Source organism: Dinoponera quadriceps, unplaced genomic scaffold, assembly GCF_001313825.1.
Source record: "Dinoponera quadriceps isolate SergipeBrazil2010 unplaced genomic scaffold, ASM131382v1 scaffold533, whole genome shotgun sequence".
NCBI classification, from domain to species: Eukaryota; Metazoa; Arthropoda; class Insecta; order Hymenoptera; family Formicidae; genus Dinoponera; species Dinoponera quadriceps.
Window position 1 is genome coordinate 1,313,604 of NW_014554780.1, and position 15,021 is coordinate 1,328,624.

General features: G+C 44.6%; 1 protein-coding gene across 7 annotated transcripts in view; it reads right to left on the reverse strand.

The window, feature by feature from the left end:
• Positions 1-15,021, reverse strand: part of LOC106741812 (venom dipeptidyl peptidase 4) — a 274,378-nt gene that overhangs the window by 105,711 nt on the left and 153,646 nt on the right. The window lies entirely within an intron of this gene.

The window sequence follows — 15,021 nt, forward strand, 5'->3', positions numbered from 1 at the left end:
AAGCAGCAGCATAGTATGAGGTCTCGTGCAGTTAATACGCGCAATTTCATATATCCTGTGCATTGCTACTTGCGTAAAGTAGGTTTATAAACTTTTATTTTACGATCAATCTACATCACAGATTCTTCATCACTTTCGTTATTTATCCCTTATTTTCCTTAGATGCGGCGTATATATTGAAATTACCCTATATACACAGGACATTGAAGTTATTATTGCAGCTATCAGAAAAATTGTACCGCGCCATTTAACGAGAAATGATTAGGGATGATCGCTAGATTTTATAATATGGATCGGAATGTAACAAAATGTACGATCACGACGGATTCATACGACTAATGAATATCAATGCTCGCGCAGCCACGGTCATGAAATTTAAATCAGGAACAATATTGTAATTATTATTTAGTTACCCACTATAGAGAACTGAAATCGCAAGCATTTCGGGTTCATCAGTCATATGAATTTATTGTAATTATTTTACGGAGCCATTGTACGGAGCAAACGTAGAAAACACACGAGTACATTTCGCTTTAGTTACCGACCGCTTGATTTATATCAGCATTTGTTTGTCCAACATTTTAATTAAAATGTTGCATACGTGCTGCGTCGCCGGGGAATGAAGTATTCCGTAGAAAAGTTTTATAATACCGTCGAAATATTACCATGACTGTCCGCGCGCGCGATCCAAACACGAAAGCCGAAATGATTAATACATCTCAAGAGCGAGTATTCAATCAAGCCATCCATGCAACTTCCAGCCTTTACACAAAAAAAAAACACGCGTGCCTGAGTACGTCAGCGCGTTCGGCTGTTCCTTTTTTTTTTTCTGAAAATCACGTCCGCAATCCGCCGGAAACGACGCGCTCTTCCGGTACATCGAATGCGCACGATAAGATCCGCCACTCTCGGGGGATGGATTGTGTCGTAAAGTTTTTAAAATCCGTGCGCGCGCGCGATCACAAATTACCACAAAGAATGTACTCTCGGTGTGCGCGGGCGCGTTAAATGAGTTCAGTTAGGATTCCGTACATCTGGGGGAAAGTTCAACCAGCGGCACCCTTTTCGGGGATGATGTGCTCGAACGCAACTACCGAGAGATATGGCGGTGGCGCGCGATCGCGATATGAGAAATAGCCGGGGAGGGAATGGAAGAGGAATGGGCAGTTCCTACGGTAAGCTCTCGGGGTCTTATCGAGAATTGGATTTCATATTTCTGGAAAAATAAAAGCCGGTGACGCCGCGCGCGATGGAGCGGCCGGCAATTGGAGGCCCATCTCGTATTTATAAATCATTTTTATCAAAACGAAATTTGATCGCGAGTCGCCAGTCGACGTTATCGAGCACACGAGACGCCGCGACGTGATTCCCAACTTGTGAAATTGTCGTCGAGTGTACTCGACATTGCATAAGGCAGATGAACACAAGGCAATCTTTATTATGGAAAACCTAATCATGTACTCTCTGAAGTGCAATCGATATACCATCACTAAGAAGCAATCGATAGTCACACACCCTCTCCTTGTTCGCGCATTTCCTTTTTTTCGTTCGTTCTCAGCTCGCGACCATTATTAATTATAAAAAACGAGTTCGCACCTTGCGAACGTTACGCTCTCCACGTTCACGCACCGCAATCGATATCGGGGCCAACGCTCCCGCGACGATGGATCAGATTTTTCCTTAGTTTGACATTTCTTTTTTTCGTTCGTTTTCAGCTCGCGAGTACGCCAGGCGTGATTTATGAGCGCACGAACGAACGGCGGCTTGACGACGTCGGATAGGCTTTTCTTATGTAGAGTGAGAAAAACGATTTACGGCTCGGCGTTTAACCTACTGTCGTGTTAAGGAACGTGAACCTCCTATTTATTATGCGTCGATGAAACGACAGGACGGAGGCCCGAGTACGGCGTGAAACGTGGGGCTTTTTTAAACATCGGAATTTTAATGGAAATTAGTAGAAACGAAGTTTTTTTAATGGTAGTTGAGCGCGAGAATATTGAGCAGTCTCTCTTTTACGCATATCAGAACGTTAATTTCACGCCTCCCGCGCGAAAACCATGATTTCTCGAAGGAGAACGGCCGGCGTTCGTTAATAAAGCAGCCGCGCGGCTTTGCTTCTTACGAATCCGCGTTTCTTTTTAATCAACATCCGGACGCATTTATTACTATTAAAATGAATTCGCCACAGACTGCGGATTCTAATTAGCTCGGCGGGTCCTTACAATTTCGCGCCTGTTATCAGTCGCGGTCCAATCAAAAAGTCCAACCGTGCAGTCTTTCAGTCGATTATCGTCTCCTCTCTTCGCATTCGTCCTCGCCGTTCCGCCGTCTGAATGCAGTTTGAACGCCGTGCTCCCCGTAATGGTATTACGTGCAAAGTGCCGCAATATCGAACGCGTTTGCTTTTACTTCCGTGACCTCCAGATAGACTACGTAGAAGTCGCAGTTCAACGTACGTTTTATGTGTGTATATTTTTCCGTATTATCCGCCATCGAATGCTCGAATTGCCAATTTAAAGACTCAATTCCCTTTTTGAATCTAGCATATTGCTCGCTACGATGCATCGACGAAGTAGAGTTCTGCATATTGAGACGAGACGAACACGTGTGTGACTCGACGACAGATTTCAACCTTCCAGCGATCACGCGGATAATTACAGCAATATGATTGCAAGGATCATTTGCCGAAAGCTGCGAAGTCTTTTTCCGCGTGCTTTATTTGGAAATCGTGGTTGCCGCGCACGAGAAGGGAAGCTTCCGACGCAACGTCATCGCGACAGTTCATGATTCCTAAATGAAGCGACGTCGACGTCCGTATTTACACGAGGAACGTTATTGCGCGTGGAAATAAATCTCCCGTGCGCGCGCTTTCAATATCCGCTTTGGTTAACATTTCGTCCCCGCTATCCTTGGCACAATCTTGCCGGCAATATCGGCAATGGAGGTCGTAAACTAGTTTGAGTGGAGGCGAAGTTTTCGTTTTGCCAAGTCGGCGCACATTCCGCCGAACAGTGTTTCTCAAACTATAGAGATCCCGGCAACTTCGTTCCCGCGAATATTCCCTTTTCATCGCGCGGTCGATTCCTAAGGATTACTCAATCTAGGATTTCTAGGCGCGGCTCACGTGTGCGAGAGAGGAAAATTTGAGGCGCGCACGAATCCTCCCGTACGGCCGACGGATCAAAGTAAGGTAATTCCGTATAATGCGATTTGCGCATTGCGATAATATTAAATCCGATTCGCAACGTAATATTAGTTAACAAAGCTCGGAAGCTCACCGCATCATTGATTAACGGTCGGCTTCTCCGTCACACGTTGGCGTATATTGAAAATAACAATGCCGAAAGGACGGATTCTCGCGTCCGCTCGTTAACAAGCGTGAGAGAACAAATCGCAAGGTGACTTTAATTAATAACGATATTGAATACGAGCCGTAAACAACAGTCGACGAAGGTAACAAATATTTATTTTGTACCAAATGTACGCGGGGAGGAGAAGTCCGTGAGTTATCGCCGTAACAACGACAAAAATAGAGAAAAAAAATATCTAGTTCGACATATTATTTAATTTTTGGGCTGTAAAATCCTGTTAAAGGTGTGGGATTAAGATTTATGTACACGGATGCAAAGCGGAAATATTTCTTTACGCGTTTTTCGTGTGTAATAAACCGAATTACATGAAACACGTTAAACTGAATGTATCGAGTCAGTTACGAAGTGGCAAGCGAACGGAATAAAACACAAAAGTTTGCTCGTCCGATCATGTCGCCGTGAAATTTACACTTGTCGAGTCTCCTCCCTCCGCTGCTCTCTTGCGACGAGTGAGCACTGCTGTAGAATCTTTACTGTCTTCGGACGTGTATGACGGGGCATGTGGAATCATATTTTTATCTCGAGAATATTGATTTTCGCGGTCGTTGCGTGAGCCGGCGCGCAAAAAGAGCTAAAAAATTTAGCGGGTGTGATGGAAGCCGGCCTGGCCCGAGTACACTATCGCGCTTTGAGGATCCATAATTTGTAACTGAGCCATCAATGTGGCGTATTGTTATCGAAGGTCTCGGGACCAAGTGTAAGCACACAGTCCTGCCGGAACTTCGCCCGCTGTCAAAAAGAAACCCCCCAAAAAAGGAAGAAGGAGGCGAGTATCGGAAACTGATACATCTCGCTGACGTATGGTAATGCTTTCTCTATCATTGCGACCCGGCACGGTTACTGCGGCGCATCGAGTTCGACGCAAGCACGTGTTTTTAAATAATTTTAAATAATTTTAAATAACATATCGATACTTGAAAGAGAGAGAGAAACGGACAGTCAAACTCCGGTGATTTCGTACGTTTTTATTTCGACGCGCCCAGAGGGGACTCGCGGGTAATTTTCGACAAATTTAATTAAATTAATCAAATGGCATCGTGATAAATTGATCGTTGTTGCCGAAGGGTTAATTTTTCGCGGCTTTAGTTTGGACTGGCAGGTGAAATGTACAAGTGGGTCGAGCGAAAATACCTTCTCGCGCCGAGTACTATCGTCAACTTTTCCAAGCGCGCAAACACTGTCGCCGCGGGAAAACGGATAGCTCGATTGCGTTATAAGAGTGAAATTTCGATATCGGCCGCGTGCACACGCAATCCCGAGAATTCGGTTATGATTTGCTCGCGCGCGCGGTGTGCCTCGGAAATTAAGGTATTTGCTGCAATCGCACGTCGCCCGTCAACGATATCCGGCGAATGACACACACACACACGCACACACATGGTAAATCTCATTGGATCCCATTCAATGGAATAAGCTGTGCCACGCGCAAAATTTAGGGGATACATCTCGCGCATCGATTATGCCGTGCGAGCCGCGCATTTCACCATGATTGCGATCGCTGATGTACCGACGCGCACAATTTACTGCCCCGAGAGAGCGACGTTTTCAATAAACATCTAATTGCTAATATATCACTTCATATCGCATCACCGCTTCCTTCCTGCCGACGCGCGAGATCCTGCTTACCGTATTCCGAGGCTTGCTCGTCCTGCGATACGCGAGTAACAGATTTTTCCTGTATTTTCCGCGCCTCGAAGAAAGAGACGAGCTCGTCTTCGCCGCTGAGACTCTACAGGGAAATCTAAGGTGATAGTAAGTGAAACACTTTTGCTCCATTTCCACGGTATGTACCCCGCTAAAATGCGAATACCCATTTCGTTTTACGAGATTAAGTGTGCCGTACGGATAAAAGTACGATCGACGGTCTAAGTGGGCATGAGAAAGTGAGATTTACCGTGTAACTATCGCAGGGTCATTCGATATCGTTGACGGACGATTTGTGACTGAAGCAAATATCTTAACCGGTGTAGGCGTTTTCCATAAAAAAGAAAGTACTAGAGTCAAGTAAACGTAATTACTTGTTGTTCTTAAATCAAGTAATATTTTTATCAATTTAAGTATATTTTAATAGTGGTAAGTATATACTTGAGCGCGGTAATATCTTAATTTGTAAACGGATTACTTAATATAAGAAGAGTACAAATAGTTCGAAATTAAAGGGAGTATTTACCAGAATTATGTAATACATTTTTTCCATTGAAGAAACTTAGTGGTTTTAAATTTCGATTTTCCCGTCTAGTAAATATTTTCTAAAAATAAATTCCGATGTTATCAATATTACAAATTGAATACTTGTCGCAATTGTTTTAACACGAGCCGGTAAATGTTCATTTATACGAAAAAAATGTATATAATCAACTATATTTCTATTTCTAATAAATCTTTTTTTCAAGGAATATCGGAATGCACCATTTTACTCAAAGTAAATATTACTTGGTAGCGCCATTTTTCGGTGCAAATGCCTCGAAAGGAAACTAGAACTTTAATCAGAACTATCGAAAGCTAATGCTGGCGTGCTAACTTCACACGACCAATCCTTGGGAAAACGATGGGCGCGGTCAAATAGAATCTGTTTATGTTTCCCATTTAGAATCATATGGAATATTACACTTCTAATTAGAGAATACCTCCGCAAGTTTCCCAACTAGAGTCCATTATCGTTATTTTGGAAACTGGAATCCCAAATTAGATCCCAAGAAATGTTCTATACGGAAATTTCCGAATTGTATTTGTATCCAGCGCGTATTTGGAAAGAAAAGATTTTATTGTGCGAATAAACGTGCCACTTGTCCGTTACTTGCAGCCGTCTTTTATGCAAGAGCGAACAAATTGTAATTTCGAGCTCACGCGTTGACGAGGCCGGATGAGAAAAAAGCACACCTGTAATCCCGACAACGCAGCGTGCACTTTAATTGCACCGTGCGGTGGTGCTCATGACACTATCTTGTGGCCTGTAAATATTTAAGGGAATTTCTCCCCGAAGACGGGTTAACTGGATTGTAACCCGCTCCGGAGTTTCTCACCACGCCTGCAGAATGATGCGATGAGAAGAATTCCGTTTATCCGATAACCGCCGCGCGACGTTTCTCAAAGCAAATATATCGCCAAGGTGGCTTGCAGGCTGGTGGTGATGGCGAGGGACCGCTCGTGTTAAGTTACTTCGTCGCCTTATGGGTCGAAGGGTCATTCTTCTCGGCTGCTGGTGGGTTAAGGCTGGGCGGGATAATTTATCGCGTTCCGACCTTGCAAACGACGATACAGACTCGCTATGACGGCAAAAGGTAGATTGGCCGAGCGGATATACATTTTTGCTCCCTAACCGGCTCCCGCAGCTCCTTGATTTTTACCCCGCGTCTCTTCGCTCGCTTCTTTTTATACTTACGATCCGGGGAATATTTATATCCTACGTCTCTATTTTCTCACACTCGCTCCGACGTAACTCACGGCGGATTTCACTCGCCCCTATAGATATCATCTATACGACGTTCGACTCAAATTCCTGGTTCGTCCAGGAATTTTACGCGTAGTTCGTTTATTATTCTCTTCGCATCTCCACTTTACCATGTGTCCTGAGAAAGAAGGAGGGAGTAGAGTAAAACGATAGAGAAAGAATCTACGCGTTCTACGACACGAAATGAATCACTGGTGTTACTTCATTCCGCCGTCCCTTCTCTCTCTCCTTGGAGAGAACCTTCCCCTCCACATCCGTTTCTCAGGATTTACCTCGTCAGAGCCAAGAGAAGTGCCGAAAGTTGCGACTCTTTTATGACTCTCAAATCGCTCATTTACCTCGCGCGAACTTTAATGAGATTTACAGACCCAAAATGGCGCCCGAGTGTTTTACGAGCCGTCGAAGGGACAGTTTGGTGAGGAAACAAAATTTGCGGCCAATCGCTTGTAACAGGCATATTTACAGCGTGTTCGCGCGCGTTTACCGACGACGACGGGGGACTCTTCAAACTTCGTGCGCAACGCAGCTAACTTTCGCGTTAGGGGATAAGGGTGAGCCGCGCTCGAAACGCTCAAGCAAGCAGCTGTTAACCGCGTTTCTTCCGAGAAAAACGGAATTTCCACGCCGCCGCTCGCATTGAGAGATCTGTTGTAACCGAACGCGTTCCATCGAAACAGCGCGTTATCTTGTACTCTCTAAATTTCCCGGAGTGAAACCTCCTTCCAAACGAGTGAGAATTCATTCCAAATACTAGTGAAATTACTGTCACTCGGAATGGAGTGACATTTCGTATTTCGTAGGAGCGAATGTTCCACTTCGACCGTAGAGTTTCACTCGTCTGGAGTAAGTATTTCACTCCACCGGAGCGAACGTTTTACTTCAAAAGAAGTGAATTCTTCTAATTTACATTCCTTAACACCTAATAAAGTAAGGAAGATGAGGGAAAGTTGGTGCCGGGGAAGAGTTGGGACGGGGTTATTTTCTTTTTAACACTTGGTAATATACTTTTGACTGAAACACTGCTGACATATCTCTGTATGACGTGTGTAAAAATATGGTAAACTTAGTTTACCAAGCTGTAAAGATTATAATTTTAAATCGAGACAAGTGAAACCATTTTTGAGTATCAAAGTGATGATTGCTTTCTAACTGTAATATTTATGATATCTCTTTTGGTGGTTGCATTTGATGAGAATCTTGTTCAACGCGTCACAGGATAGAAGAATTCGCCCCATAAGTGTAAAATTCCAATTCGAGTTACTTGGTTGTCGCTCCATCTTTCGCGTAGAGATTTCACTTCAAGAAATTTAAGAGGGCCTTTTTTAACAAATAAACAGTGTTTTTCATCAAGATTTAGGTTTCTCGGTTTTAATGAACCGTAATATAACAATTTCACAGGACTAAAAATATTGCTCTCTCCTCTGATTAATTCAAGAGCACCGCAAATGGGAAAAATAAATTTCGTTGTTATCTGAATGGCTTTAAATCCTTTAACGATCCTCCCGAGAGGAGGCCGCGAAACAAGGTGCGGGATTTAAGCACTCGCAAATATTTCCTCGAAATTTACACCGCGTTGAGAAACTCGAGGGACAGGCGGACAGGTAATTTTATCCTTTTCAAAAGATTTTTCGTTTGCGCGAGACGAGTCGATAACTCCTCCGCGTGGAAATCTCTCGTCGCAAAAATCTCACGTTTCCGTTTCTCGGACAAACTATCTGTCGCGCCAGATAAAAGAGAAAAACTGCACGGGACGTTTGATTGCGAAGTTTTCGAAACGTTCTTCGCGTACACAGATAACAAATTCGGTGATCTATGAGTTGCGAGTCCGCGGAAACTCCGAAGTTTGTTGTTTAAATTTGTTGTTGCTCTATACACGTTGCGTGCACGCGGAAGGAAGGTAAACGGAAGCGCGCCTCATGAAAAAGAATTACAGAATGTTATTACAGGCGGAAACGTAACGAGAGATAAAGGTGAAAAATATCGCGGTGAATAACGACCACCGAAATTAAAAGCAACAGCCGAATGTAACGAATTCCTTTTGCCTTCGCGCATAGGAGGAATAAAATATCAAAAGTCGGCGAATGTGACGACACGCAACGCTGGCGATAACTTTTATCGATATAAAACTTGGGGAGTTTTTTTCCCGTAAATATCATTATAACGGCGGAAACATGGACAGCAGATATGGAGACTTTGAATTAAAAATATATCCCCCGGGCGTACAAAGCGAAGTCCGGGATATCGCAGTTCTTGTCTTTGACAGTCATTGCTATTCCCGTCGGTCTCGCGGCAGTGCATCAGGAACCCGACTCGAAGGGAGATTTCTAGCGAGGATGCCATCGCGGAGTGACAGGATAATTTGTCGTTGCATCCCGGCGCGAATGACGCCCGCGAATAAAAGTCCGGCGGAACGGGAGTTACAAATGATCCTGAGATAAGACGTGCAATTCGGTCTTATTTCTCTCTCTTTTTCCCTCTTCATTTGTTTTGTTTTTTTTTTTTTCGTTCTGACGGGATGCGACAGAAGAGCGTATAATCCGGGTTAATTAGACCGTCGTTACTGTAAATAAACGCCGTCATTGCGTCTTTTCCGGTAATAAGTCGGGCGGGCCCAAAAGGGGGTGAGATATTTCCCGCTAATCCCGATAAATCCGGCCGGTTCTCCATCGGTAGCCGAGGTCCCGAAAATCGATGAGAACGACGAGATATACGAGCTGATTTACATAGAGCGGTCCGATGTGACTCGCTCTCTCTTTTTTGCCTCGGCGGATTACGCGCTCAATTAATGCTCAACGGGCTCCGAGTTTATTGCGACGATGTTCCCGGGAGCGCCGCGTTTGTGTCTTACGTTAGCGAATTGATCTCGCCTTTCTCGGCTGCGATATCCCGTAAATCGGATCACCCTAGCAGTATCGCGACTGTCCCGACGCGCTGAATTCGCACTGACTTTCGACAGTTTCTCGCACCGCGATAATTCGAAGGTTAAGGAAACCTCGCGGTGAATATTAGGTCTGTATGTAAAATCAGCGACACGACCGACGGGAATGATTTACGAGCAAATGTCCGTGCGCGGCCTGCGACGACATTCAATTACCGCGATCGAACTGGCCAGATCGTGTCGGGAGGCCGCGACCGAAATAAGGCTTATGTACTTTCGAGCTGAGACGCGGGGAAGTAATTTAGTGTACCTGACAGACGCTATAATCCCGTAACGAAATACACGAGGAAACGAGGAATCCCCCGAAAACAGGTCGCTGGAACACACACGATCGGCATACAACGCGCGACTCCGGGCACATACACGCGATGGGAATACGTACGTGATGTTATACTGACAGGAAACTGATTGTGGCGCCGAGAACATCGGCCCGGTCGGCGACCCCAACAACGAAAGTTATTTTCCGCAGACGCGGCTCGAGCACGAGCGAGATAATTATCACCCGTTGGGATGCGATTTCTCCAAATAATTTTGAATTCTGGGAAGTCTGCGCAGGTTCTACTTAAAAATGTGACGTTTCAAATGCGACTCTAAATGGAAAACATAAATTGATTCTACTTGGTCACCTCAACGTTTTCCCAGAGATTTTTTCTGGATTCCATTAATTAATCGCGAAATAAATATAGAGTTAGCGCGCTTAATGTGTTCGTCGCGGGTAATTTCCAGTGGAACGCGAGTTGAGCCAAGTTTGCCCATCATTCACGCTATCATTTTACCTAATGGCCTATTAATCAGCGAGGGTAGAGTTACGCGATTGTCCTTTGCGTAAGGATCGCGAGAGGACTTGGCGCGCGGCGGAATACCGAGAGCGAGCGGCGCACTTGAAAGGGTCCGCGTGAAAAGGGGAAAAGGAACGGGAAAATCTCATCCATAGTCAGAGCTTATCCGAACGAATCGTGGATAAATCAACGGTCGCGGCCTTTTCGTATGCAACCGCGCTCTTACCGTGTCGTGAATCGAACGGCGAAATTGAGTCGACCGTGCGGCGGATCGGCGACATTTTTTTTCCCCCTATCGCGTATTCCCACGTACCACGTTCGAAATATCGTGTCTGCCTGCGGAGATCCCGTCGTTCGCTCATATCCTCATTCCTCCGATCCGTACCATCGTCGGTTGCAATTCTTGCCCTGTCAAAATGGGTTTTTAATATCTTCGTTTGGAAAAATGAAAATAACTAAGAAACTCGTCTACGAGTTTGAGGATTAAGCATATCACCACATTTTTATGTAACAAATTTTTTATGTAACACATTTTTAAATAACAATTTAAATAACGTCTAACATATTAATAAGTATTTTACAAGTTTGAGTTTGGAACCGATTGAACAACACTTCGATAAATATAATCGTTAGATGTTCAATTCTGAAATATTAATTATCAATAAAGTTATTGTGCAAAATGTAAATGGGAGACCGTATAATACCTTCTCCTCGAATAATAATATTTGCTTTTGTATTATCTGTTATAATACTGCGATTATTACATTATTACATTAATATAATTATAAAAGTTCGGTTTTAACGATGCGCAAATAGCGCGCGGGGATTAAATTTAAACATATTCAAACCGGAAACTCGGCGCACCGGCTTCCCCATGAACGCGTTAACACGCGCCATAATTAAACGGCTGAGTTCACCGCGCCTTTTATTTCGCCGTTAATGAAACCGGCGATATCCGGTGCGCGCCGGCTGAATTATCGCCGGAGTAACTAGTCGAATTAGTTGTCGGCGCATTCCCGCTGGAAGTCACCGAGCGAAAAGGCCATCGCCAGGGCAGGGAAACGCGGCGATACACGGAGGTACGGGATTGCAACTGAGGAAAACAACCAGGTCGTCATTTGTATCCGCCATTATCGTAGCTGCAGCTACTTCCGGCGAATGCGCCGACATTAAGCGCGTGCAAGCCGGAGGGTTTATCAGTGGCGGATAATGGATTTTCGGCGCCCCGGGGTTGATTAATTCTTCACGCGGCCTTTCGGGTGAGAATGCGATGAATAAATCTGCGGTAACGAGCGGGCGTACTTTCGTAAAGCGGTAGTCCTTCGATATCCGCTCGAACTTGACGGGCGAACCGAAGTACGAAAGTAGAGGCATCTCGGAGAGAAGTCTCTCGGCGTCTCGTCTTTTACTACGTGTAAAGATCGATGGTGAATTGATCGTCAACTCTCGGATGTGTGAGGTGACCGATTACTATCTTGATTTTCGCTTCTCACTAGAGGCGTCCCGAACACTAAGCGGGACGCCACTTGTCCTGATTTTTCACTTAACAAAAAATAAATAATACAAAATATAAATACAACATTAAACCCCTCTAAACTGCGAGAGCTACCGGCAGACGTCAGATGAAAGGGTCTTTGCCGGGCATGAACAGCATCTAAAGGCGTCTGATACTAACATAATTATATATTTTACGTTCCGTTGGTTGTACTTTTAATTTTACTTCAAAAATATCAGCCCAACTTTAGACATAATGATTAGTTATATTAAAACACAATAGAAAACTATGTTCAGTCGATCGTTTGATCTTGATATAATAATGAATAAATAATTTTATTTACCTATCTACGTTTATCCAATTTTCTTTAAAAATCCCGATTTTTTCTGTAGTTTTGTCCCGACTTTTAAGATCGATATCTCGTAATTGGCTGATCAAGAGTTGGCCGACCCACCTTCGGAGCCTCCGGAGCGAAAAACGACGGGTCCCATCGCGCTTTCGTCCGTCCACACTTGAGGTTCTTGTTTCCTCGGCCGCTAGTATCGGTCGGCGCCGCTAAACACGTGAGATCCAATTTGGATCTACCCCAAAATTCAATGGAGAGTCGCGACGCGCGCTACTCGTTACGCGAGACTGGAGCGGCGGTACCCAATTTCTGAGTCGCTGTGAAAAAGCATCTCGTGCACTTTCGCGATATTATCCACGGACGGTCTCTTCCTTCCCTCCCGAGGGGGGTCACGAGCAATCCGGTAAATCTACTATCGTATTCTTCCGAGTACTCGACGAATTAAAAGCCATGAGTTAAGATGGCGGGCGGGATAAGGTATTATCTAATTGCGCGCTCTTTGGCTCACTAAAGATGCCGCCGAATAATTGACGATCAATAAAAATAACATATCTGCCGCGATATTAAACCGTTGTAGTAACGTTGCCGCCGTTGTGTAAGGCTTATCGCGGAGTAATGCTCCATTTGGCCGACGCAATATGCGAGATAAATCAATTGAAGCACCGAGAACAAAACGGGCTCGAAAGCGAGCAACAAATTTCAAAAAAAGGAAGAGAGAGAGAAGAGGAGGAGGGGGAGAATATATAAATTTATAAACTAAAATAGAACATATAAACTAGTAAAATATGAAATATTTTTTTTTTTAAATAATCGTAAAAATTCTTTACGACCCTCGGTTGAGAGTTAAGGCGCTTTCCCGGACTGACGTGCACCGCGCGCTCTCGCGATTTGTATCGTATATCAAATTATCCGGCTGCAGATTTATTTCGTATTCGACCCTCAATCCGGATTCCAATTGGCCTCCGCTTCCTAAAGGAGAGGATCCGGATGCAATCTTCCCTCCCGCGATATTATCCGAGACGGGAGCACCGAAAGTCAGTCGCAATAAAAATAAATCAGCTGCCTTTATTCTCGCCGCACAAATTAGGAAATAACCGTGCACGGGGTGGATTACTTTTTTGAAGATTCGTTAATCCCACCCCGCCGCGAAATGAGTTTCGCGATCTGCTCGCTCTGAGACTCCCGAAAAGCTCTTGTTATCTTTATCTACCGAATTTTACTCTCCTGTGGTTTTTCTCCCTTTTTCGATTCCGTCGAAAACGTTTCTCCTCATCGCCGTGCACGCTCATTTACCTTTTTCCGGTTAAACTTTATCGACAGCCTCGCACCCAACGGAACACGCTTTCCTCACAAATCTGCTAACGCAAAACAACGTCGATGTACAATTTTCTTTATATCGGAAGAAAAATGCAATTTCCGAAATTCCCACATTTTTCTTATCGGAATTTCTCCCTTGGCGAAGAGAGTGACACGATCGATCGGAACGTTTCGCGTAACTTCGTCCCCGAATCGGCTTGTTACGGATTCGACTGTAGTAATTCGTTCGATTATACGTACGACTATACTCTCTAGAGTACAGTGTATTATCACTGAGAAACAATTAAAGTTAAGAATTAGTTTTGCTGCAAATCAATAAGATTTCGTCTGTTAATAGCAGCAAATGTTTTTATCGGAGAAATCTAATTGCGAAGACAGTGAGAAAAGCTGTTATTTCTTACGTCGGATCCGCATCGATCTCGTTACTTCGCCGAGTGATCTCTAGTCAAGTTCGCCAAGCGGATTTTAACACGAATCGGCTTGTTAGACGCATATAGCTATCTCTCATGCGTTGTAAGTTTCCATCTCATTAGACTTTGACTAAATACACGTATTCCGAGGCAAGTGCACGACGAACTTCTAATCTCTTTGGTAGTTTGTCCATGCTGCCGTGACAGAATGAAAGTTCAGAGGCTGCGCGTGACACGAGCCGACGTCAAATGTTGCGAATTTGCGCCATGCGCCAGGCGTTGGCAATTGTAAAACTCGCGACGCTCGAATTCACCTGTTAGAGAGAGAGAGAGAGAGAGAGAGAGAGAGAGATGGAGCCAATGCCTGCGTTCAGCAGAAAAAGCAGCTTAGTAAACGTCTTGTGATTATTATACATGATTGGAGTATTCTTTTAAATCTTTCATATATCTATGTAGGAGTACCAATCAGAAGCAATGGTCACAAAGCGTTTGCTAAACTGCTTTTTCTACTGAACGCAAAAGCATTGTCTTTTCATATCCTGACGGTGAAAAAGCGCATTCGTCGTGCGGGCTAACTCGCAGATCTTAATTTTCGTCGTTCCAAAGGCGCGCGCCAATTAGACGGAACGTTCGACGCTACAAAAGGACGGGTACGAGCGATCTCTCGTACGCCATAAATTTGATTTACAGCCGAGAGGCTCGACCTTCTCGTCCCGCCGTATAATAAGCGGCGGGATGAAAGTACGAGGACAATTTTCCTTCGGGAAGATATACGCGACAAAGCGTCGAACCCCTTTCCGCCTGCCGGTTTTAGCGCGCGTCGTTGCGAGGGAACGTCCAGGGAATATCGGATGAAACGCGACCCATCGAAGACAGCCGACGAAAGTCGGGCGAACGTGGAAAAGACCGTCCTC